The sequence below is a fragment of the Pelophylax lessonae genome, assembly GCF_965119305.1.
Source record: "Pelophylax lessonae genome assembly, chromosome: 2".
Lineage (NCBI taxonomy): Eukaryota > Metazoa > Chordata > Amphibia > Anura > Ranidae > Pelophylax > Pelophylax lessonae.
The window spans coordinates 9,076,910-9,100,577 of NC_138769.1; the positions used below are offsets into that span (position 1 = coordinate 9,076,910).

Below are 23,668 nucleotides of genomic sequence, written 5' to 3' on the forward strand. Positions count from 1 at the left end.
CCATAACAACCCTCCATAGCAACCCTCCATAGCAAAACTCCATAGCGACCTGTCCATAGCAACCCTCCATAGCAACCCTCCATAGCGACCTGTCATTAGCGACCCATCCATAGCAACCCTCCATAGCAACCCTCCATAGCAACCCTCCATAGCAACCCATCCATAGCAACCCTCCATAGCGACCTGTCCATAGCAACCCTCCATAGCAACCCTCCATAGCAACCCATCCATAGCAACCCTCCATAGCAACCTGTCCATAGCAACCCTCCATAGCAACCCATCCATAGCAACCCTCCATAGCAACCCATCCATAGCAACCCTCCATAGCAACCCATCCATAGCAACCCTCCATAGCAACCCTCCATAGCAACCCTCCATAGCGACCCTCCATAACAACCCTCCATAGCAACCCTCCATAGCAACCCATCCATAGCAACCCATCCATAGCAACCCTCCATAGCGACCCTCCATAGCAACCCTCCATAGTAACCCATCCATAGCAACCCTCCATAGCGACCCTCCATAGCAACCCTCCATAGCAACCCTCCATAGCGACCTGTCCATAGCAACCCTCCATAGCAACCCTCCATAGCAACCCTCCATAGCAACCCTCCATAGCAACCCTCCATAGCAACCCATCCATAGCAACCCTCCTTAGCAACCCATCCATAGCAACCCTCCATAGCAACCCATCCATAGCAACCCTCCATAGCAACCCTCCATAGCGACCCTCCATAGCGACCCTCCATAACAACCCTCCATAGCAACCCTCCATAGCAACCCATCCATAGCAACCCATCCATAGCAACCCTCCATAGCGACCCTCCATAGCAACCCTCCATAGCGACCCTCCATAACGACCCTCCATAGCGACCCTCCATAGCAACCCTCCATAGCGACCCTCCATAACGACCCTCCATAGCAACCCATCCATAGCAACCCTCCATAGCAACCTGTCCATAGCAACCCTCCATAGCAACCCATCCATAGCAACCCTCCTTAGCAACCCATCCGTAGCAACCCTCCATAGCAACCCATCCATAGCAACCCTCCATAGCAACCCTCCATAGCAACCCTCCATAGCGACCTGTCCATAACAACCCTCCATAGCAACCCTCCATAGCAACCCATCCATAGCAACCCATCCATAGCAACCCATCCATAGCAACCCTCTATAGCAACCCTCCATAACAACCCATCCATAGCAACCCTCCATAGCAACCCTCCATAGCAACCCTCCATAGCGACCTGTCCATAACAACCCTCCATAGCAACCCTCCATAGCAACCCTCTATAGCAACCCTCCATAACAACCCATCCATAGCAACCCTCCATAGCAACCCTCCATAGCAACCCTCCATAGCGACCTGTCCATAACAACCCTCCATAGCAACCCTCCATAGCAACCCATCCATAGCAACCCATCCATAGCAACCCTCCATAGCAACCCTCCATAGCAACCCTCCATAGCGACCCTCCATAACAACCCTCCATAGCAACCCTCCATAGCAACCCATCCATAGCAACCCATCCATAGCAACCCTCCATAGCGACCCTCCATAGCAACCCTCCATAGCGACCCTCCATAACGACCCTCCATAGCGACCCTCCATAGCAACCCATCCATAGCAACCCATCCATAGCAACCCATCCATAGCAACCCTCTATAGCAACCCTCCATAACAACCCATCCCTACCTTTTATATAGGCCCCGGGTTGGCCATATTCACTGTTACCGCTCTTCTGTCACTTGTAAACACAGAAGTCTGGCTTCTATGCTCGCTTCCCCAGGCAGCACCCTCAGAACCTCCCCACACAGCGCGAAGGCTGGACAAGGAGGGACAGTTGCCGATGCATGGATGTGTTTATGGGCTTCAGAGACAGCATCCCATGTTGAATTAGGCATGCATGGCTGCACCCTTCCTCCTCTGGGTGCATGGCAAGGCACGGCCCTTAAGGCCCTTCAAAATCCTCAGCACCAAGCCCATGATGCTCTTAATCCGGCCCTGGTCCTCCTCCACCGCCGCTTCCACCTACACCGCCCATAGGTGTGCGCAGCCTATTGCATTAAGGTGTGCACCCCAAAGTTGAAATACACATGCATGTGTTTGCCAGCAGGGAGAGTAATGTATCGGGGCCATGTACCTGTAGGCAAAGAGAAATAGAGCAGAGCAGGTCCGAGGGAGATCTTTCCCATCTCCTCACTGGCAATGCTATGTGCCCTAGGTGATTAGGGTGTGCCCAGGCACACCCAGCACACCCTGTGCGCACGCCTATGTCACCGCCACATCCACCACCACCTCAACCTCCCTCCTACTCCATATGGGCCTCGTCCTTCAGAGATGAAGAAGAACATTGTTTTATTTTTCTGTTTTTTTTGTTGTTTTAAGTTATTTCCCTATCCACATTTGTTTGCAGAACACTTGCCATGCTCTTAATTACGTTTTGCTGCCATTTACAGCACTCTAGCCCTTTCCTTTGGTGTTTTAGAGCCATTTTAGTGCCTTAAAGTTCGGGTCCCCATTGACTTCAATGGGGTTCGGTGTCCGGGAAAAGTTCGGTAAAAGTCCGGGACACGGACCCGGACTTTTTTTTAAAGTTCGGCCAAACCCGTCGAACACGGACATCTAGGTGTCCGCTCAACCCTAATCGTGGGTGCCCAGCCGCAATTGGTGCTGCCAGTCCTGTGGATCGGCATCCCTACTAGCAGGAGCTCTCCCGGCGATTCGTGAAGCGGAGCCAGCCTGCTGCATACATATAGTATATGTGGTGGGCAGTCGGTAAGTGGTTAACGTTCATGAAAAATGTGCAGTTAAATATCGCATAAAAGCTCTTAAGTCCAATTCACAAATGGAACAGAGATTGAAAAAATCATGCAGTATTTATCACCAGGGTTTTGCTGGTGGTATCACATGTGATATTTGTCAGAAACAGCATGGGGAGGTCCCCCCCCCCCAATAGCTGGCTGCTAAGGAGCGGGCCAGGAAGCCAGTCGCTGCGTCCTTAACCGCTTGCCGATCAGCTGCCGCAGTTATATAGTGGCAGGTTCCTTCGAAATGAGGAATCCTGGGGGCGCACGCGCGCGATTGCCGTTGGGCACCCTCGATCGCTCCCCGTGAAGAGAGAACGGCGGTCTGCTGCTATGAACACAGCAGACCGTTGTTCTCTCAGGAATCAGCACGGAGCGCCTGTGATCCTCCAATTTAGGAACACAGGTCTCTGTGTTGATTTCACAAGCCCCTCCCCCTCACCGTTAGAAAACACCTCCCTAGGCATACACTTAACCCTTTGATCACCCCTGGGTTAACGCCTTCCCTGCTGACCGTTCTTCTCTCTGGAATGATCACAGAGCGCTGTGATCCTTCTATATAGGAACACATGTCTCTGATCATTTCACAAGCCACGCCCCCCCCCACAGTTAGAAAAACGCCCCTAGGTACACATTTAACCCCTTGATCACCCCTGGGTTAACCCTTCCCTGCCATTGTCATTAGTACAGTGACAGTGCATATTTTTAGCACTGATTATTGTAGTAAACAAAAAAAGGGGGAAGGGGGGGAATGAGGGTTTGGATTAAAAAGTAGGTCTCATCCCTAATGCACAAAAACAAAAAAAGCAAGTTCCCCACTGGGTGGGACTGTAACGACCTACTATAGAAGTTCAAAAATAGGTATGTAAAGGTAATATAAAAATACATATTTATTGAATAAATCGTTTTAAAATGTCAAAAAAAAAAAAATCGAAACATGATAACAAAACAACACAAAGAAAGAGAACAATCTGGTTGTTGACATGGCAAAGTTATGATACACAGACACAATCCATGTATAGAAATGAAAAAATAATCAGCGCAATCCCTATCTAAATAATACAAGTGATAAACACAAAGCAGCAAGCAATCAGTGCCAAACACAAAACACCTAAGATAATGAATAAATAATAGTTAGTGCAGCAATATTATTTATTCACAATCCATGTATAGAATACAATGGCTCACAGATGGACATATGTAAGACAAGGCAAAGAAAAACCCAACGCGTTTCGGAATGAATGATATTCCTTCTCCTTCTTTTTGATTACTGTAGTAATGTCACCGGTCCCCCAAAAGTGTCAAAAATGTCAGTTAGGGGTCCGATCTGTCCGCCGCAATGTCGCAGTCCCGCTAAAAATCACAGATCGCCGCCATTACTAGTAAAATAAATAAATAAATAAAAATGACAAATCTTTCCCCTCTTTTGTAGGCGCAATACCTTTTGCACAAACCAATCAATATAGACTTATTGGGATTTTTTTTTACCAAAAATTTGTAGCAGAAAACAAATTGGCCTAAAATGATGAAAAAAATAGATTTTTTTTAAATTATTTTTTATTGGGAACGTTACAGAGCAGAAAGAGAAAAATATTTTTTTATTTTTTTAGTTTATAGTGCAAAAAAAAAAAAAAAAAGAAAATCGCAGAGGTGATAAAATACCACCAAAAAAAAGCTCTATTTGTGGGGAAAAAACAACATCAATTTTATCTGGGTACAGCGTCGCACCACCGCGCAATTGTCAGTTAAAGTAACGCAGTGCCGAATCGCAAAAAATGGCCTGGTCCGGAACTGGTTAATTATTGCATAAAAACTCTCAAGTCCAATTCACAAACGGAACAGAGATTAAAAAATCATGCAGTATTTATCACCAGGGTTGTGCTGGTGATATCACATGCAGTGGTGTATTTTGGATTTGTGCTGCCCTAGGCAAGACTTGGGCACCCCCCCCCCCCTTCTCTTATGTAAATTTGCCCCACTCCTTTTTTAATGGATGTGACTCCCTCCAAAATCTAAGGACTACAAGTCCCAGCATGAACCCCTGAGATCTCATGGGGGGGGGGGGGTGAGAGGGGGTGGTGGGAGTGAGAGAGGAGGGTGGTTGAGGGAGAGAGAGAGAGAGAGGGGGTGGGTGAGTGAGGGAGGGAGGGAGAGAAAGGGGGGGGGGGTGAGAGAGAGCGGGTGGGTGAGGGAGGGAGGGAGAGAGAGAGGGGGATGATGAAAGAGAGAGAGAAAGAGGGGGATGAGAGACAGAGAGGGGGTGAGAGAGAGAGAGGGGGGGATGGGAGAGATAGAGAGAGAGGGGGGATGGATGAGAGGGGGTGAGAGAGAGGGAGAGAGCGCGAGAGAGAGAGGGGGCTGAGTGAGAGCGAGAGAGTGAGGGGGGATGGGTGAGAGAAAGGGGGGGATGGGTGAGAGAGAGGGGGATGAGAGAGGCGGCTCTAGCAACCAGTGGCCAATAGAATCTCAGGTTGAGGGAGGCGGCTTTTTTGCTGCCCCCCTGAAAAGTGCTACCCTAGGCCTGGGCCTTGTTGGCCTAGGCCAAAATACAGCACTGATCACATGCGGTATTTGTCAGAAACAGCATGGGGAGGCCCCCCTAAATAGCTGGTTGCTAAAGAGTGGGCCAGGAAGTCGGCCGCTGCGTCCTTAACAATGGATGATTCATCATTGAATGTAAAGAAAACCTGCTGGCAATTAAAAATTATGAAAAAAAAAAAATCAGCATGTGCTCCTCCCCCAATGCATACCAGGCTCTTTGGGTCTGGCATGGATTAAAAGGCGAACCCCACGCCAAAACGTAAAAAATAAACGACGTGCGTTCCCTCCCTAAAATCCATACCAGACCCTTATTTGAGCATGCAGTCTGGCAGGAAGGAGAGGGGACAAGTGAGTGCCCCCCCCCCCCCCTAAAAACTATACCAGGCCAAATGCCCTCAACATGGAGGGGGGTTCTTTGGGACAGGGAGGGCTCTGTCCCCCCAACCCAAAGCACCCTGTCCCCAAGCTGATGGGGACAAGGGCCTCTTCCTCACAACCCTGGCATGAGAATCACTCTGCCATTTGAAATACACACATTTCTTGGTCCATATCGAAGAATATTTATTTTCTTTTATACCCCCATCTACTGTCCAGAGAAGTCTGGAGGAAATCAGTGTGACCCAGGTACCCCCATCTACTGTCCAGAGAAGTCCGGAAGAAACCAGTGTGACCCAGGTACCCCCATCTACTGTCTGGAGAAGTCTGGAGGAAACCAGTGGAACCCAGGTACCCCCATCTACTGTCCAGAGATATATGGAGGAAACCAGTAGGTCCCAGGTACCCCCATCTACTGTCCAGAGAAGTCTGGAGGAAACCAGTGTGACCCAGGTACCCCCATCTACTGTCCAGAGATATATGGAGGAAACCAGTGGGTACCAGGTACCCCCATCTACTGTCCAGAGAAGTCCGTAAGAAACCAGTGTGACCCAGGTACCCCCATCTACTGTCCAGAGATATATGGAGGAAACCAGTGGGTCCCAGGTACCTGTCATGGTCTTACCTTCTTGCTGTTCTCCTTCGTTTGACATGTGCTGGCGGCCATCTTGGTTTCTGGGTTTCTTGTAGCCTCCCACCCTGCGGCTCCTCCTTCCCACTGGGAGGAGCTGGATGCCTAGCTCATATATATAGGAGGTCTGTGGCTTCAGTTCCCTGCTTGGTCCTCCTGTGTTCACATGCTACCAAGACTGCTGCTACTTCTGGTTCCTGTTCCTGGCTTCGTCTGACTACCCTGTTGGTTCCTGTTCCTGGCTTCGTCTGACTACCCTGTTGGTTCCTGATCCTGGCTTCGTCTGACTACCCTGTTGGTTCCTGATCCCTGGCTTCGCAAAGACTCTGCATCGGTTTCGCCATCACTTTGGACTTTTGCTTTATAGCTTGTTTTTCAATAAAGCTGTCTTATTTTCACTTATCTGTTGTTGTACGTCTGGTTCATGGTTCCGTGACATTAGGACCAAGCCATGAATTCTGACGGTACAGGGCCATCCTCGCTACCCACGCTGGTTGCCAGACTTGATCAGCAGGATCACCTGTTGGGTCGGTTCGCCGTGGCGTTGCAAACCCTGCTTGAACGCACGGTTCATTTCGCTCCCGTTGCCGATGGGTCGGTTGTCGCTCCTGGGTCCGCTCCTACTGCCGCTCCGGTTGTTGCGCCAGAGTCTACCCCGACACCTGTTGTTGCGCCCGCGGTGTTTCGGGGTATGTCCGGTTCTGCCCCCCTTCCACAGCGCTTTGGGGGAGAGCCAACTCAGTGCCGAGGTTTCCTTAACCAGGTGGGCATTTATTTCGAGTTGCTGCCACATGCCTTTCCTACTGAGAGATCAAAGGTGGGCTTCTTAATCTCGCTGCTCTCGGACAAGGCCTTGGCCTGGGCCAGCCCTTTATGGGAGAACAACAATCCGGTGGTTGCCGAGTTTTCCGGTTTTGTTGCTTCTCTTCGGAAGGTATTCGATGTGCCGGCTCGTGCTGCCTCTGCTGCGAAGCTCCTTATGTCCATCAGACAGGGTTCACGATCCGTAGCTGAATACGCCATTGAGTTTCGTACCCTGGCAGCAGAGGTGGGCTGGAATAATGAGGCTCTGGTTGCTGCTTTCTCTCATGGTCTCTCGGATGCCTTGAAGGATGAGGTTGCAGCTAAGGACCTACCAGTGGAGCTCGAGTCTCTTATTTCTTTCCTGATTTTGATTGACACCCGACTCAGGGAGAGACCTTCCTTTAAGGAGAGTCTGCGGAGGCCTCCTAACAGATTGGCGCCTACCTTTGTTGTCCCACCCGTGCCTCCCTCTCCTCCCACGCCTCCTGGGGATGACTTGTCTGGGGGTGAACCCATGCAGCTGGGGTTTGCTCGCCTGTCCGAGGGGGAGAGGGTACTCCGGAGACGCGAGGGCCGATGCATGTACTGTGGTCTCGGTGGGCATTTTCGGTTGGCATGTCCGAACCGTCCAGGGAAACGCTCGCACCTGAGATCCTGTCGGGGGCAGATCTTGGGTGGAGTCTCCTCGTCCCCGGTTTCCCGTGTTGACAAACCACTGATCACTGTTGTCCTTTCCTGGGTCGGGGGCTCGGTGACGACCCAGGCGTTGGTGGACTCTGGTGCTGGTGGTTTGTTCATTGATAGTGTGTTCGCTGCCGCCAATTCCATTCCTCTGCAGGCTCGAGGTTCTCCTCTGGCTCTTGAGGCGATAGACGGCAGACCCCTTCTGCCGCCACACGTGACTCATGAGACCCTTCCAGTGGGGTTAGCCATTGGTGCCGTCCACAGAGAGTCGGTCTGCTTCCAGGTGATTTCGTCTCCACACTACTCGGTGGTCTTGGGGTACCCCTGGCTCCAGAAGCATAATCCGATTTTCGATTGGAGATCGGCCGAGATCCTCTCGTGGTCACCGCAGTGTGGGACTAGTTGCATCCATGGGCCTGTCAAGTTGCTGTGTACTTCCTCGGACTCTCTGTTGCCCCCTGAATACGAGGAGTACCGGGATGTATTCGATAAGGTGCGTGCGGTTGCCCTACCTCCGCACCGCCCATACGATTGTGCCATCGAGTTACAATCTGGTGCCATTCCTCCTCGTGGCAAAGTCTATCCACTGTCGGTAGCGGAGAATGAGGCCATGGAGGAGTACGTGAGGGAGGCGCTTTCACGTGGACACATTCGCAAATCCTCGTCCCCGGCAGGGGCTGGATTTTTCTTTGTGAAAAAGAAGGGCGGTGAGTTGAGGCCTTGCATCGATTACAGGGGTCTCAATCGCATCACGATCAAGAACGCTTACCCGATACCCTTGATTTCCGAGCTGTTCGATCGCCTTAAAGGGGCCACGGTCTTTACCAAACTCGACCTGAGGGCGGCATATAACCTCGTAAGGATCAAGGCGGGCGATGAGTGGAAGACCGCGTTTAACACCAGGACCGGTCATTATGAATCCTTGGTTATGCCCTTTGGTCTGTGCAATGCGCCCGCAGTCTTTCAGGAATTCATCAACGATGTTTTCCGTGACCTGTTGCAGCAGTGTGTGGTGGTCTACCTGGATGACATCTTGGTATATTCTGAGTCCATGGAGACCCACATTCTGGATGTCAGACGAGTGTTGCAACGGTTACGAGAGAACAAGCTGTTCGGTAAGCTTGAGAAATGCGAATTTCACCGATCCCAGGTAACCTTCTTAGGTTACATCATTTCCGCTGAGGGGTTCTCCATGGATCCTGAGAAGGTTTCGGCTGTCTTACAGTGGCCCCAGCCCAGTGGTCTTCGCTCCCTGCAGCGCTTTTTGGGCTTCGCCAATTATTATCGGAAGTTCATCAGGGACTTTTCCATGCTAGCCAAGCCTCTCACGGATCTGACCAGGAAGGGCAGTAATTCCCAGGTCTGGCCGCCCGAGGCCATCCGAGCTTTTGAGGCTCTAAAGTCCGCCTTTGTGTCGGCTCCGATTCTGTCGCATCCCAACCCTGGGTTGCCCTTTTGTCCTCGAGGTGGACGCGTCTGAGACGGGAGTAGGCGCCCTTCTGTCTCAGCGTAGAACACCAGAGGGTCCTCTGCTTCCTTGTGGGTTTTACTCCCGGAAACTGTCTTCCGCGGAGTGCAACTACCAGATTGGTGACAGGGAGTTATTGGCCATCGTGCAGGCTCTTAAAGAATGGAGGCACTTGCTCGAGGGTTCGGTGGTTCCGGTCCTCATCCTGACGGACCACAAGAATCTGACCTACCTCTCTGAGGCCAAGAGATTGACACCACGTCAGGCCAGATGGGCTCTGTTCTTGTCACGTTTTAATTACGTGGTCTCCTACCTACCCGGTTCCAAGAACATCAGGGCTGATGCCTTATCACGGCAGTACTCCGACCTGTCCAGGGAGGAGTCGATTCCGACTTCGGTCATACCTCCGAATCAGATCCTGGCTGCCATTCGCACCAGCCTGACCTCTCCTCTGGGTGAGCAGATTTTGGCGGCTCAATCTGGTGCTCCCTCTGGGAGACCCAACGGCAGATGTTTTGTGCCTGAGGAGTTGCGCACTCGGTTGTTGCGAACCTACCATAACTCCAAGACCGCGGGGCATCCTGGAAAGAATCAGCTGTCCTGGGCTGTTTCACGTCTGTTCTGGTGGCCTTCCCTACGTTCCGACATCGCCGCATATGTAGCGGCATGCTCCGTTTGTGCCCAGAGTAAGTCCCCTCGGCACCTTCCGTTGGGCCTTCTGCAACCCTTAGCCACCGGGGAGCGCCCATGGTCTCACCTGGGGATGGATTTCATTGTGGACCTCCCTGCATCCCGAGGCCATACGGTCATTCTCATGATTGTGGATCGGTTTTCCAAAATGTGTCACTGTGTTCCTCTCAAGAAGTTACCCTCTGCACAGGAGTTGGCCACGATTTTTGCCAGGGAGGTCTTCCGGTTGCACGGTTTGCCCAAGGAGATTGTGTCGAATCGGGGGAGTCAGTTTGTGTCCAGGTTCTGGCGCGCCTTTTGCTCCCAGTTGGGGATTCATCTCTCCTTCTCCTCGGCCTACCACCCTCAGTCCAATGGGGCCGCAGAACGATCCAATCAGGCCTTGGAGCAATTCCTTCGTTGCTATGTCTCCGATCACCAAGACAATTGGGTTGACCTCCTGCCTTGGGCTGAGTTTGCCAGGAACACGGCGGTGAACTCTTCCTCTGGGACGTCTCCCTTCATGGCCAACTATGGGTTCCAACCTGCCGTGTTACCGGAGGTATTCTCTCCCCAGGATATTCCGGCTGTGGAGGATCACCTTTCCGTCCTACGTGCTTCTTGGGTACAGATCCAGAAGTCCCTTGAGGTCTCTGCGCAGCGCCAGAGACTCCAGGCTGATCGCAGACGAGCGCCTGCTCCTTCCTACCAGGCCGGAGACCGTGTATGGTTGTCCACCCGCAACCTCAACCTTCGAGTGCCCACTCCCAAGCTGGCGCCTCGCTTTGTTGGTCCCTTCCGAGTGCTTCGCAGGGTAAACCCGGTAGCCTATGCCCTTGCGCTTCCTCCTGGCATGCGGATCTCCAACGTGTTTCATGTCTCCCTGTTGAAGCCTCTGGTGTGTAATCGTTTCACTTCCTCGGTTCCTCGGCCTCGTCCGGTCCGAGTGGGCAATCGTGAGGAGTATGAGGTGAGCAATATCCTGGACTCACGCCTGGTCCGCGGTCGGGTGCAGTTTTTGGTTCATTGGCGTGGTTATGGTCCAGAGGAGCGTTCCTGGGTTCCCTCCGCAGATGTCCATGCTCCTGCCTTGCTCCGAGCCTTCCACGCATGCTTCCCTCAGAAACCGTTCTTTACTCCGCGGAGGAGGGGCCCTTGAGGGGGAGGTACTGTCATGGTCTTACCTTCTTGCTGTTCTCCTTCGTTTGACATGTGCTGGCGGCCATCTTGGTTTCTGGGTTTCTTGTAGCCTCCCACCCTGCGGCTCCTCCTTCCCACTGGGAGGAGCTGGATGCCTAGCTCATATATATAGGAGGTCTGTGGCTTCAGTTCCCTGCTTGGTCCTCCTGTGTTCACATGCTACCAAGACTGCTGCTACTTCTGGTTCCTGTTCCTGGCTTCGTCTGACTACCCTGTTGGTTCCTGTTCCTGGCTTCGTCTGACTACCCTGTTGGTTCCTGATCCTGGCTTCGTCTGACTACCCTGTTGGTTCCTGATCCCTGGCTTCGCAAAGACTCTGCATCGGTTTCGCCATCACTTTGGACTTTTGCTTTATAGCTTGTTTTTCAATAAAGCTGTCTTATTTTCACTTATCTGTTGTTGTACGTCTGGTTCATGGTTCCGTGACAGTACCCCCATCTACTGTCCAGAGAAGTCCGGAAGAAACCAGTGTGACCCAGGTACCCCCATCTACTGTCCAGAGAAGTCCGGAAGAAACCAGTGGGACCCAGGTATCCCTATCTACTGTCTGGAGAAGTCTGGAGGAAACCAGTGGAACCCAGGTACCCCCATCTACTGTCCAGAGATATATGGAGGAAACCAGTGGGTCCCAGGTACCCCCATCTACTGTCCAGAGAAGTCTGGAGGAAACCAGTGTGACCCAGGTACCCCCATCTACTGTCCAGAGAAGTCCGGAAGAAACCAGTGTGACCCAGGTACCCCCATCTACTGTCCAGAGAAGTCCGGAAGAAACCAGTGGGACCCAGGTATCCCCATCTACTGTCTGGAGAAGTCTGGAGGAAACCAGTGGAACCCAGGTACCCCATCTACTGTCTGGAGAAGTCTGGAGGAAATCAGTGTGACCCAGGTACCCCCATCTACTGTCCAGAGAAGTCCGGAAGAAACCAGTGGGACCCAGGTATCCCCATCTACTGTCTGGAGAAGTCTGGAGGAAACCAGTGGAACCCAGGTACCCCCATCTACTGTCCAGAGAAGTCTGGAGGAAACCAGTGGAACCCAGGTACCCCCATCTACTAGGGTCGTGGCGCTGCTCAACATATATATTTTTATATATATATATATATATATATAGCACTAATATATTTATGTTGAGCAGCGCCACAACCCAATCTTACATATATTTCATAGTAGGCACTACCTTTGTTGTAGCACTTTTGGGGGGCAGCAGCTCTTTTTCTTCATAATATCAATTTAGCCCTTATAATGAGAATCACTCTGCCATTTAAAATACACGTATTTCTTGGTTCATATCACAGAATATTTATTTTCTTTTATACCCCCATCTACTGTTCAGAGAAGTCTGGAGGAAACAAGTGGGACCCAGGTACCCCCATCTACTGTCCAGAGAAGTCTGGAGGAAATGAGTGGGACCCAGGTACCTCCATCCTCTGTCCGGAGAAGTCTGGAGGAAACGAGTGGGACCCAGGTACCCCCATCTACTTGGGTTGTGCCATTTAAAATACATGCATTTCTTAGTCCATATCACAGAATATTTAATTTCTTTTATACCCCCATCTACTGTTCAGAGAAGTCTGGAGGAAACCAGTGGGACCTAGGTACCTCCATCCTCTGTCCGGAGAAGTTTGTAGAAAACCAGTGGGACCCAGGTGGGACCCAGGTACTCCCATCTACTGTCCAGAGAAGTCTTGAGGAAACCAGTGGGACCAAGGTACACCCATCTACTGTCTGGAGAAGCCTGGCGGAAGTCAGTGGGACCCAGGTACCCCCATCTGGTGTTCGGAGAAGTCTGGAGAAGACCAGTGGGACCCAGGTACCCCCATCTATTGTTGGGAGAAGTCTGAAGGAAACCAGTTGAACCTAGGTACCCCCACTTACTGTTCAGAGAATTCTGAAGGAAACCAGTGGGACCCAGGTACCCCCATCTACTATCTGGAGAAGTCTGGAGAAAAACCAGTGGGACCCAGGTACCCCCATCTACTGTCTGAAGAAGTCTGGAGAAAAACCAGTGGGACCCAGGTACCCCCATCTACTGTCCAAGGAAGTCTAGAGGAAATCAGCGGAACCCAAGTACCCCTATCTACTATCCAAAAAAGTCTGGAGGAAATTAGCGGAACCCAGGTACCCCCATCTACTGTCCAGAGAAGTTTGGAGGAAACCAGTGGGACCCAGGTACCCCCATCTACTGTCTGGAGAAGTCTGGAGGAAATCAGTGGAACCCAGGTACCCCCATCTACTGCCCAGAGAAGTTTGGAGGAAACCAGTGGGACCCAGGTACCCCCATCTACTGTCTGGAGAAGTCTGGCCAGAAGTGGTCTTCATGTAAGAATTGCAGCCAACAATAGAAAACTTCGACATGGAAACAAGGCTAAGAGACTCAACAACGCAGGAAAACATAGGAACTGGGGTGCAGAAAAATGGCACCGGGTGCTCTGGAGTGATGAGTCACAATGTAAAATATTTGGCTGTAGCAGGAAGCAGTTTGTTCACCGAAGGGCTGGAGAGCCGTACAATGACTGGCACTGACAGCTTCCTTCCAGGTTTGGCCAAAACTGGGATTCGGACCAAACCCAAGCTCATCGTTCATGTACTTGGCAGCTGTACATGGCTGTATGCTGTTCAGAGGAACACACAAAAGCCATACGCATTCAGAAACATACAGTATGCTCCAAATGTGGAATTCCTGCACTCAGGGCATTCATTGCTGAACACACCTGGCTTTAAATGGAGGTAATACTTGGAGCCACAGACAGCCACCATGTATTTTATGCCATCTTTGGCTGTACCTGTGCCTCCCCAGAGCCCAGAAAAGCCCAATATAGACCACCCACCACTGGACACGGCTCAGGAGGGTGTTAGTAATATCAAATGATTAAATAAGAAATAGAAGACATAATCCACTCACATGTAAAACTTGATAAAATCTGGAGAAATGTAGCTTCAGGATGTCCCCAGCCTTCGTCCCTCAGCCCAGAGTCTCAATGCAGAGAGATGACAGCCCAGACCTTCACACTGGCAGCGGGAGAGACACGGGTACTGGTGCCCTGGAGGGGGTGATGACTCACATGGGAACTAAGTGAAAACAGCCTGGAGGAGATCAACCAGACTAAACATATGAAGGCAAGGGGGAGGCCGTCAAAGCGTTTAGGAGCAGATACGCCCCTTTCTGGCTGCACAGTGAATAACAGGATTATAAGGACTCAGTGGTAGGAGGACTACAAGGTCCAGCCTGGAGCTGCTTCAGGAAAAATAACTATTTGTGTGAGTGTATTAAAAAAGAATAGCGCAACCATGCAAAAGAAATGACTATTAAATATGGAGACAATCCATAAATAAAAATGGGGGTTTAGTCCCACCATATGGCCATATCGTGCTCAAGCCCACCACTACGTCAAAGTACCCCATTATCAGTGGGTCCTACACTATCCATAGAAAAGGGGTGAATCCAGCCTCTCTAACCCTTGGAGATAATACTCCTTGCTGGGAAGGTGTGCTAATGCACTGCAGGGGACTCATCCTATATCTACTTGATAGAGGACACCAATAGAGTACAGGTGTGTGTGGGGGATGGGATGCTCAACCTCATAAGTCTGGTCAGACCGAATACATAATAAACAAGCAAAAAATTTGTGTGAGTGGTGTTAATAAAGGGGGATAGCAAAGTGGGGGCCGTATGGTAATAAAGCAACAACTGCTTACACATTGCAGGTGATGCCATAGTTACATAGTTACATGGTTTCCATGGTTACCATGGTTATAGGGTTACCATGGTTGCATGGTTATATAGCTACAGCTAGTTACTTAGTTACATGGTTACCATGACTACCATGGTTACTTGGTTACCATGGTTATATGGTTACATGGTTACCATGGTTACATGTTTATCATTGATGTTCACTTGGTTACCATGGTTACATGGTTCCATTTTTGCATGCTACATGGCTACCATGGTTACATGGTTACCTGGTTACATAGTTACCATGGCTACCATGCTTACCATGGTTACATAGTTACCATATCTACCATGGTTACATGTTTACTTGGTTACCATGGCTACCATGGTTACCGTGATTACTATGGTTACCACAGTTACCACTGCTACCATGGTTTTAAGGTTGCTTTAACAGTTACCACAGTTACATGGTTACTTGGATACATGGTTACCATGGTTACCATGACTACCATGGTTACATCATTACATAGTTACCATATCTACCATGGTTACATGTTTATTTGGTTACCATGGTTACCATGGCAAAATAGTTACCAAGGTTAACATGGCTACATGGTTAGCATGGTTACTTACATGGTTACCATGGCTATTTGAATACCATGATTACATGGTTGCCATGGTTACATGGTAACTATGGCTACTATGGTTACCATGCTTACCATGGTTACATGGTTACCATGGCTACCATGGTTACATTATTACCATGGTTACCATGGTTACCATGTCTTCCACAGCTACATGGTTACCACGCCTACCACAGTTACATGGTTACTTGGATACATGGTTACCATGGTTATAGGGTTACCATGGTTACATGGTTATATAGTTACATGGTTATCATGGTTACTATGGTTACCGTGGTTATACGGTTACTATTTTTACATAGTTACATGGTTACCATGGTTACTACTGTTAAATGGATACATGGTTACAGGCTTTTAAAACTGTGCGTCTCCACCAGACGGAATGACAGCATTTCAAAGGCCAATAATTGTGAAATGCTGGCATTCAGGGCCAGGGATCGCGGGTGGGTAGGGGGGTACTTCCTCTTCCTCTCAAGTGTTTGGGAGATGGAAAGCTGAACGCTTCCACGGGACATTGTGGAGATGGTTGTTGGTGACCCAGGTGGTGGTGTTGCTGACAGATCCTCTGTTTGCGGGGTGGCAGGTGCCGGTATGACTACAGATGTGGCTGGAGCGGCCGAGACTGCAGCAGAAGAGGAAGCAGGATGAGCCAGAGACGTTTCTTGGTTTTGAAGGTGTCTACTCCACTGCAGCTCGTGCTTTGCACTTAGATGCCTGATCATGCAGGTTGTGCTCAGGTTGAGAAGGTTTATGCCTCGCTTCAAGCTCTGATTGCACAGGGTGCAAACCACTCGTGTCCTGTCATCAGCACATTTTCTAAAGAACTTCCACGCTAGAGAACTCCTTTGAGCTGACTTTGGTGCGCTCGTTCCCTTGCTGCGTTGGGCAGTAGCGGGCGTAGTGTCTAGGGCACGGCCGCTCCGCTTCTGCACCCTGCTCCCTCTTCTGCTGTGCTGGTGGCTCTGTGCGACCACCGCCTCTTCCTCCAAACTACTGGCTACTTGGTTACCATGACTATCATGATTACAAGGTTACTTGGTAACATGGTTACCACGGCTACATGGTTTTCCATGGTTACCATGGTTATTTGGTTACGAAGTTACCATGGCTACATGATTACCATTGTTACATGGTTACCATGGCTACCATGGTTATATGGTTACTATGGTTACCATGGCTAACTAGTTACCATGGTTACCATGGCTACATGGTTACCACAGCTTCCATGGTTACTTGGTTACCGTGGTTACATGGTTACCATGGTTATATGGTTACATGGTTACCCCGCCTCCCATGGTTATATGGTTACCATGGCTACATGTGTACCATGGTCACCATGGTTACAATGGCTACATGGTTGCCATGGTTACATAGTTACCATGGCTACCACAGTTACCATGGTTACATAATTACATGGTTACCATGGCTACTATGGTTACCATAAGAAAACGGAAAACAAACAATATGTAAAAACATTTAAATGTAACAAGTAGCGCAAGGATGATGGTAACCTCTCACCATCAATAGAGTAACCGGAACATATGTGCAAACAATCCTTCTGCTCAACATTCTCACATAAAATCACATTGATAAACAATAATCAATAAGAGTCCGTCAAGGCATCAGAAGTCCATCAATGTATAGATGCTTCCAAAAAATGTGAACTTGATGGGATGTAAACTTGGTAAGTGGATGTAATACGGGTCACCTCTTAACACCACCACCGTAGTTACCATGGTTACATGGTTACTTGGTTACCATGGTTATGTGATTACCATGGTTCATTGGTTACATGGTTACCATGGTTACTTGGTTATATGGTTTCAAGTGCTACCATGGTTACATGGTTACTTGGTTACCATGACTACATGGTTATCAAGGATTATTACCACGGCTTCCACGGTTATATGGGTACCATGGCCACCATGGTTACCCTGGCCACCATGGTTACCATGGTTACATGGTTTCGATGGTTACCATGGTTATATGGTTACCATGGTTATATGGTTACCATGGTTACATGATTTCCATGGTTACCATGGTTATATGGTTACCATGGTTATATGGTACCATGGTTACCATGGCTAAATAGTTACCATTGTTATCATGTCTACATGGTTGCCATGTTTACCATGGTTACATTGTTACTTGGTTACATTGGTTACATGGTTACCATGATTACCATGGTTACTTGGTTACCATGGTTACATGGTTACCATGTTATATGGTTACATGGTTACCCTGGCTACATGTGTACCATAGTTACCATGGTTACAATAGCTACATGATAACCATGGTTACATGGTTACAATGGTTACATAGTTACCATGGTTACATGGTTGCCATTGCTACCACAGTTACTTGCTTACCATGGTTACATGATTACCATGGCTACCACAGTTACATGGTTACTATGGCTACCATGGCTAACATGGTTACCACAGTTACCACGGTTACCATAGTTACATGGTTACCATGGTTACATAGTTACATATTTACCATGGTTACATACCATAGTTACATGGTTAACATGGTTACATAGTTACCATGGCTACATAGTTCATAATTACATATTTACCATGGTTACCATGGTTACATAGTTACCATGGCTACATAGTTACATGGTTAACATGGTTACATGGTTACCATGGCTACTATGGTTACCATGCTTACATGGTTACCATAACTACCATGGCTACCATGGCTACATAGTTTCCATGGTTACTTGGTTACCATGGTTATGTGATTACCATGGTTTCATAGGTATCATGGTTACTTGGTAACGTGGTTACCATGGTTACATGGTTATATGGTTTTGAGTGTTACCATGACTACATGGTTACCAAGGGTTACCACGGCTTCCACGGTTATATGGTTACCATGGTTACATGGTTAATTGGTTACCATGGCTACCATGATTACCATGGTTACATGGTTACATGGTTACCATGGTTATATGGTTACATGGTTACCACGGCATACAATGGTTATATGGTACCATGGTTACCTTGGCTAAATAGTTACCATTGTTAACATGTCTACATGGTTGCCAAGTTTACCATGTTTGCCATGGTTACATTGTTACTTGGTTACATGGTTACCATGATTACCATGGTTACTTGGTTACCGTGGTTACATGTTTACCATGTTATATGGTTACATGGTTACCCCGGCTACCATGGTTACCATGGCTACATGGGTACCATGGTTACCATGGTTACAATGGCTACATGATTAACATGGTTACATGGTTGCCATGGTTACATAGTTACCATGGTTACATGGTTACCATTGCTACCACAGTTACATGGTTACATGATTACCATGGCTACCACAGTTACATGGTTACCATGGTTACTTAGTTACCGTGGTTACATGTTTACCATGTTATATGGTTACATGGTTACCCCGGCTACCATGGTTACATGGTTACCATGGCTACATGTGTACCATGGTTACCATGGTTACCATGGCTACATGACTACCATGCCTACCACAGTTACACGGTTACCATGGCTACCACAGTTACAACAGTTACGACGGCTACCATGGTTACATGGTCACCATGGTTACATAGTTACATATTTACCATGGTTACATGGTTACCATGGTTACATGGTTACATAGTTACCATGGCTACATGGTTAACATGGTTACTATGCTTACCATGGTTACATAGTTACATAATTACATGGTTACCATGGTTACATAGTTGCCTGTTACATGGTTACCATGGTTACATAATTTCCATGGCTGCCATGGCTACATGGTTACATGGTTAACATGGTTACCATGGCTACTATGGTTGCCATGCTTACCATGGTTACCATAACTACCATGGTTACTTGGTTACCATGGTTAACATGGTTATATGGTTACCACAGCTTCCACGGTTATATGGTTGCCATGGTTACATGGTTAATTGGTTACCATGGTTACATGGTTACCATGGTTATATGATTACCATGGCTACCACAGTTACATGGTTACCACGGCTACGATGGTTATATGGTACCATGGTTTATCATGATTGCCATGGTTACTTGGTTACCATGTTATATGGTTACATGGTTACCCCGGCTACCATGGTTACATGGTTATCATGGTTACATGGTTATATGGTACCATGGCTAAATAGTTACCATTGTTACCATGTCTACATGGTTGCCATGTTTACCATGGTTACATAGTTGCTTAGGTACATGGTTACCATGATTACCATGGTTACTTGGTTACCGTGGATGGGTTGCTATGGACAGGTTGCTATGGAGGGTTGTTATGGAGGGTTGCTATGGTGGGTTGCTATGGAGGGTCGCTATGGATGGGTTGCTATGGAGGGTTTTTATGGACAGGTTGCTATGGAGGGTTGCTATGGATGGGTTGTTATGGAGGGTTGCTATGGAGGGTTGCTATGGATGGGTTGTTATGGAGGGTCGCTATGGAGGGTTGCTATGGATAGGTTGCTATGGACAGGTTGCTATGGAGGGTTCTTATGGAGGGTTGCTATGGACAGGTCGCTATGGAGGGTTGCTATGGAGGGTTGCTATGGAGGGTTTCTATGGAGGGTTGCTATGGATGGGTTGTTATGGAGGGTTGTTATGGAGAGTTGCTATGGAGGGTTGCTATGGAGGGTTGCTATGGAGGGTTGCTATGGACAGGTTGCTATGGAGGGTTGCTATGGAGGGTCGCTATGGATGGGTTGCTATGGATGGGTTGCTATGGAGGGTTGCTATGGATGGGTTGTTATGGAGGGTTGCTATGGAGGGTTGCTATGGATAGGTTGCTATGAAGGGTCGCTATGGAGGGTTGCTATGGAGGGTCGCTATGGAGGGTTGCTATGGAGGGTTGCTATGGACAGGTCGCTATGGAGGGTTGCTATGGAGGGTCGCTATGGATGGGTTGCTATGGATGGGTTGCTATGGAGGGTTGTTATGGAGGGTTGCTATGGACAGGTCGCTATGGAGGGTTGCTATGGAGGGTTGCTATGGAGGGTTTCTATGGAGGGTTGCTATGGATGGGTTGTTATGGAGGGTTGCTATGGAGGGTTGCTATGGAGGGTCGCTATGGATGGGTTGCTATGGAGGGTTTTTATGGACAGGTTGCTATGGAGGGTCGCTATGGAGGGTTGCTATGGAGGGTTGCTATGGAGGGTTGTTATGGAGAGTTGCTATGGAGGGTTGCTATGGAGGGTTGCTATGGACAGGTCGCTATGGAGGGTTGCTATGGAGGGTCGCTATGGATGGGTTGCTATGGATGGGTTGCTATGGAGGGTTGCTATGGATGGGTTGTTATGGAGGGTCGCTATGGAGGGTTGCTATGGAGGATTGCTATGGAGGGTTGCTATGGACAGGTCGCTATTGAGGGTTGCTATGGAGGGTCGCTATGGATGGGTTGCTATGGATGGGTTGCTATGGAGGGTCGCTATGCATGGGTTGCTATGGAGGGTTGCTATGGAGGGTTGCTATGGACAGGTCGCTATGGAGGGTTGCTATGGAGGGTTGCTATGGATGGGTTGCTATGGACAGGTTGCTATGGAGGGTTGCTATGGAGGGTCGCTATGCATGGGTTGCTATGGAGGGTTGCTATGGACAGGTCGCTATGGAGGGTTGCTATGGACAGGTCGCTATGGAGGGTTGCTATGGAGGGTTGCTATGGATGGGTTGCTATGGAGGGTTGTTATGGACAGGTCGCTATGGAGGGTTGCTATGGAGGGTTGCTATGGAGGGTTGTTATGGATGGGTTGCTATGGAGGGTCGCTATGGAGGGTTGCTATGGAGGGTTGCTATGGATGGGTTGTTATGGAGGGTTGCTATGGAGGGTTGCTATGGATGGGTTGTTATGGAGGGTTGCTATGGAGGGTTGCTATGGATGGGTTGCTATGGACAGGTCGCTAAGGAGGGTTGCTATGGAGGGTTGCTATGGAGGGTTGCTATGGAGGGTCGCTATGGAGGGTCGCTATGGAGGGTTGTTATGGAGGGTTGCTATGGAGGGTCGCTATGGATGGGTTGTTATGGAGGGTCGCTATGGAGGGTTGCTATGGAGGGTCGCTATGGAGGGTTGCTATGGAGGGTTGCTATGGAGGGTTGTTATGGAGAGTTGCTATGGAGGGTTGCTATGGAGGGTTGCTATGGAGGGTTGCTATGGACAGGTCGCTATGGAGGGTTGCTATGGAGGGTCGCTATGGATGGGTTGCTATGGATGGGTTGCTATGGAGGGTTGCTATGGATGGGTTGTTATGGATGGGTTGTTATGGAGGGACGCTATGGAGGGTTGCTATGGAGGATTGCTATGGAGGGTTGCTATGGACAGGTCGCTATGGAGGGTTGCTATGGAGGGTCGCTATGGATGGGTTGCTATGGATGGGTTGCTATGGAGGGTCGCTATGCATGGGTTGCTATGGAGGGTTGCTATGGAGGGTTGCTATGGATGGGTTGCTATGGAGGGTCGCTATGGAGGGTTGCTATGGAGGGTTGCTATGGATGGGTTGTTATGGAGGGTTGCTATGGAGGGTTGCTATGGATGGGTTGTTATGGAGGGTTGCTATGGAGGGTTGCTATGGATGGGTTGTTATGGAGGGTCGCTATGGAGGGTTGCTATGGAGGGTTGCTATGGAGGGTTGCTATGGATGGGTTGCTATGGAGGGTTGTTATGGAGGGTCGCTATGGAGGGTTGCTATGGATGGGTTGCTATGGAGGGTCGCTATGGATGGGTTGCTATGGAGGGTCGCTATGGAGGGTTGCTATGGACAGGTCGCTATGGAGGGTTGCTATGGACAGGTCGCTATGGAGGGTTGCTATGGAGGGTTGCTATGGATGGGTTGCTATGGAGGGTTGTTATGGACAGGTCGCTATGGAGGGTTGCTATGGAGGGTTGCTATGGATGGGTTGCTATGGACAGGTTGCTATGGAGGGTTGCTATGGAGGGTCGCTATGCATGGGTTGCTATGGAGGGTTGCTATGGAGGGTTGCTATGGACAGGTCGCTATGGAGTGTTGCTATGGAGGGTCGCTATGGAGGGTTGCTATGGATGGGTTGCTATGGAGGGTCGCTATGGATGGGTTGCTATGGAGGGTCGCTATGGAGGGTTGCTATGGACAGGTCGCTATGGAGGGTTGCTATGGACAGGTCGCTATGGAGGGTTGCTATGGAGGGTTGCTATGGATGGGTTGCTATGGAGGGTTGTTATGGACAGGTCGCTATGGAGGGTTGCTATGGAGGGTTGCTATGGATGGGTTGCTATGGACAGGTTGCTATGGAGGGTTGCTATGGAGGGTCGCTATGCATGGGTTGCTATGGAGGGTTGCTATGGAGGGTTGCTATGGACAGGTCGCTATGGAGTGTTGCTATGGACAGGTCGCTATGGAGGGTTGCTATGGAGGGTTGCTATGGATGGGTTGCTATGGAGGGTTGTTATGGACAGGTTGCTATGGAGGGTTGCTATGGAGGGTTGCTATGGAGGGTTGCTATGGAGGGTCGCTATGGATGGGTTGCTATGGAGGGTCGCTTTGGAGGGTTGCTATGGAGGGTCGCTATGGAGGGTTGCTATGGAGGGTTGCTATGGAGGGTTGCTATGGAGAGTTGCTATGGAGGGTTGCTATGGAGGGTTGCTATGGAGGGTTGCTATGGACAGGTCGCTATGGAGGGTTGCTATAGAGGGTCGCTATGGATGGGTTGCTATGAATGGGTTGCTATGGAGGGTTGTTATGGAGGGTTGCTATGGACAGGTCGCTATGGAGGGTTGCTATGGAGGGTTGCTATGGAGGGTTTCTATGGAGGGTTGCTATGGATGGGTTGTTATGGAGGGTTGCTATAGAGGGTTGCTATGGATGGGTTGCTATGGATGGGTTGCTATGGATGGGTTGCTATGGAGGGTTGCTATGGAGGGTTGTTATGGACAGGTCGCTATGGAGGGTTGCTATGGAGGGTCGCTATGGAGGGTCGTTATGGAGGGTCGCTATGGAGGGTTGCTATGGAGGGTTGCTATGGATGGGTTGCTATGGAGGGTTGCTATGAATGGGTTGCTATGGACGGGTTGCTATGGATGGGTTGCTATGGAGGGTTGCTATGGAGGGTTGCTATGGATGGGTTGTTATGGAGGGTTGCTATGGAGGGTTGCTATGGAGGGTTGCTATGGAGGGTTGCTATGGACAGGTCGCTATGGAGGGTTGCTATGG

The 23,668-nt window shown here is 49.5% G+C and overlaps 1 protein-coding gene across 1 annotated transcript in view; it reads right to left on the bottom strand.

Annotated features, from left to right (window-relative positions):
• LOC309545903 (uncharacterized protein) overlaps positions 1-14,216 on the bottom strand; it is a 128,753-nt gene extending 114,537 nt beyond the window's left edge. The window contains exon 1 of the mRNA XM_082245325.1: positions 14,084-14,216. The gene's annotated coding sequence lies outside the window, so the exon portion shown is untranslated. The remainder of the gene's footprint in view (positions 1-14,083) is intronic.
• Between the last annotated feature and the right edge of the window lie 9,452 nt (positions 14,217-23,668).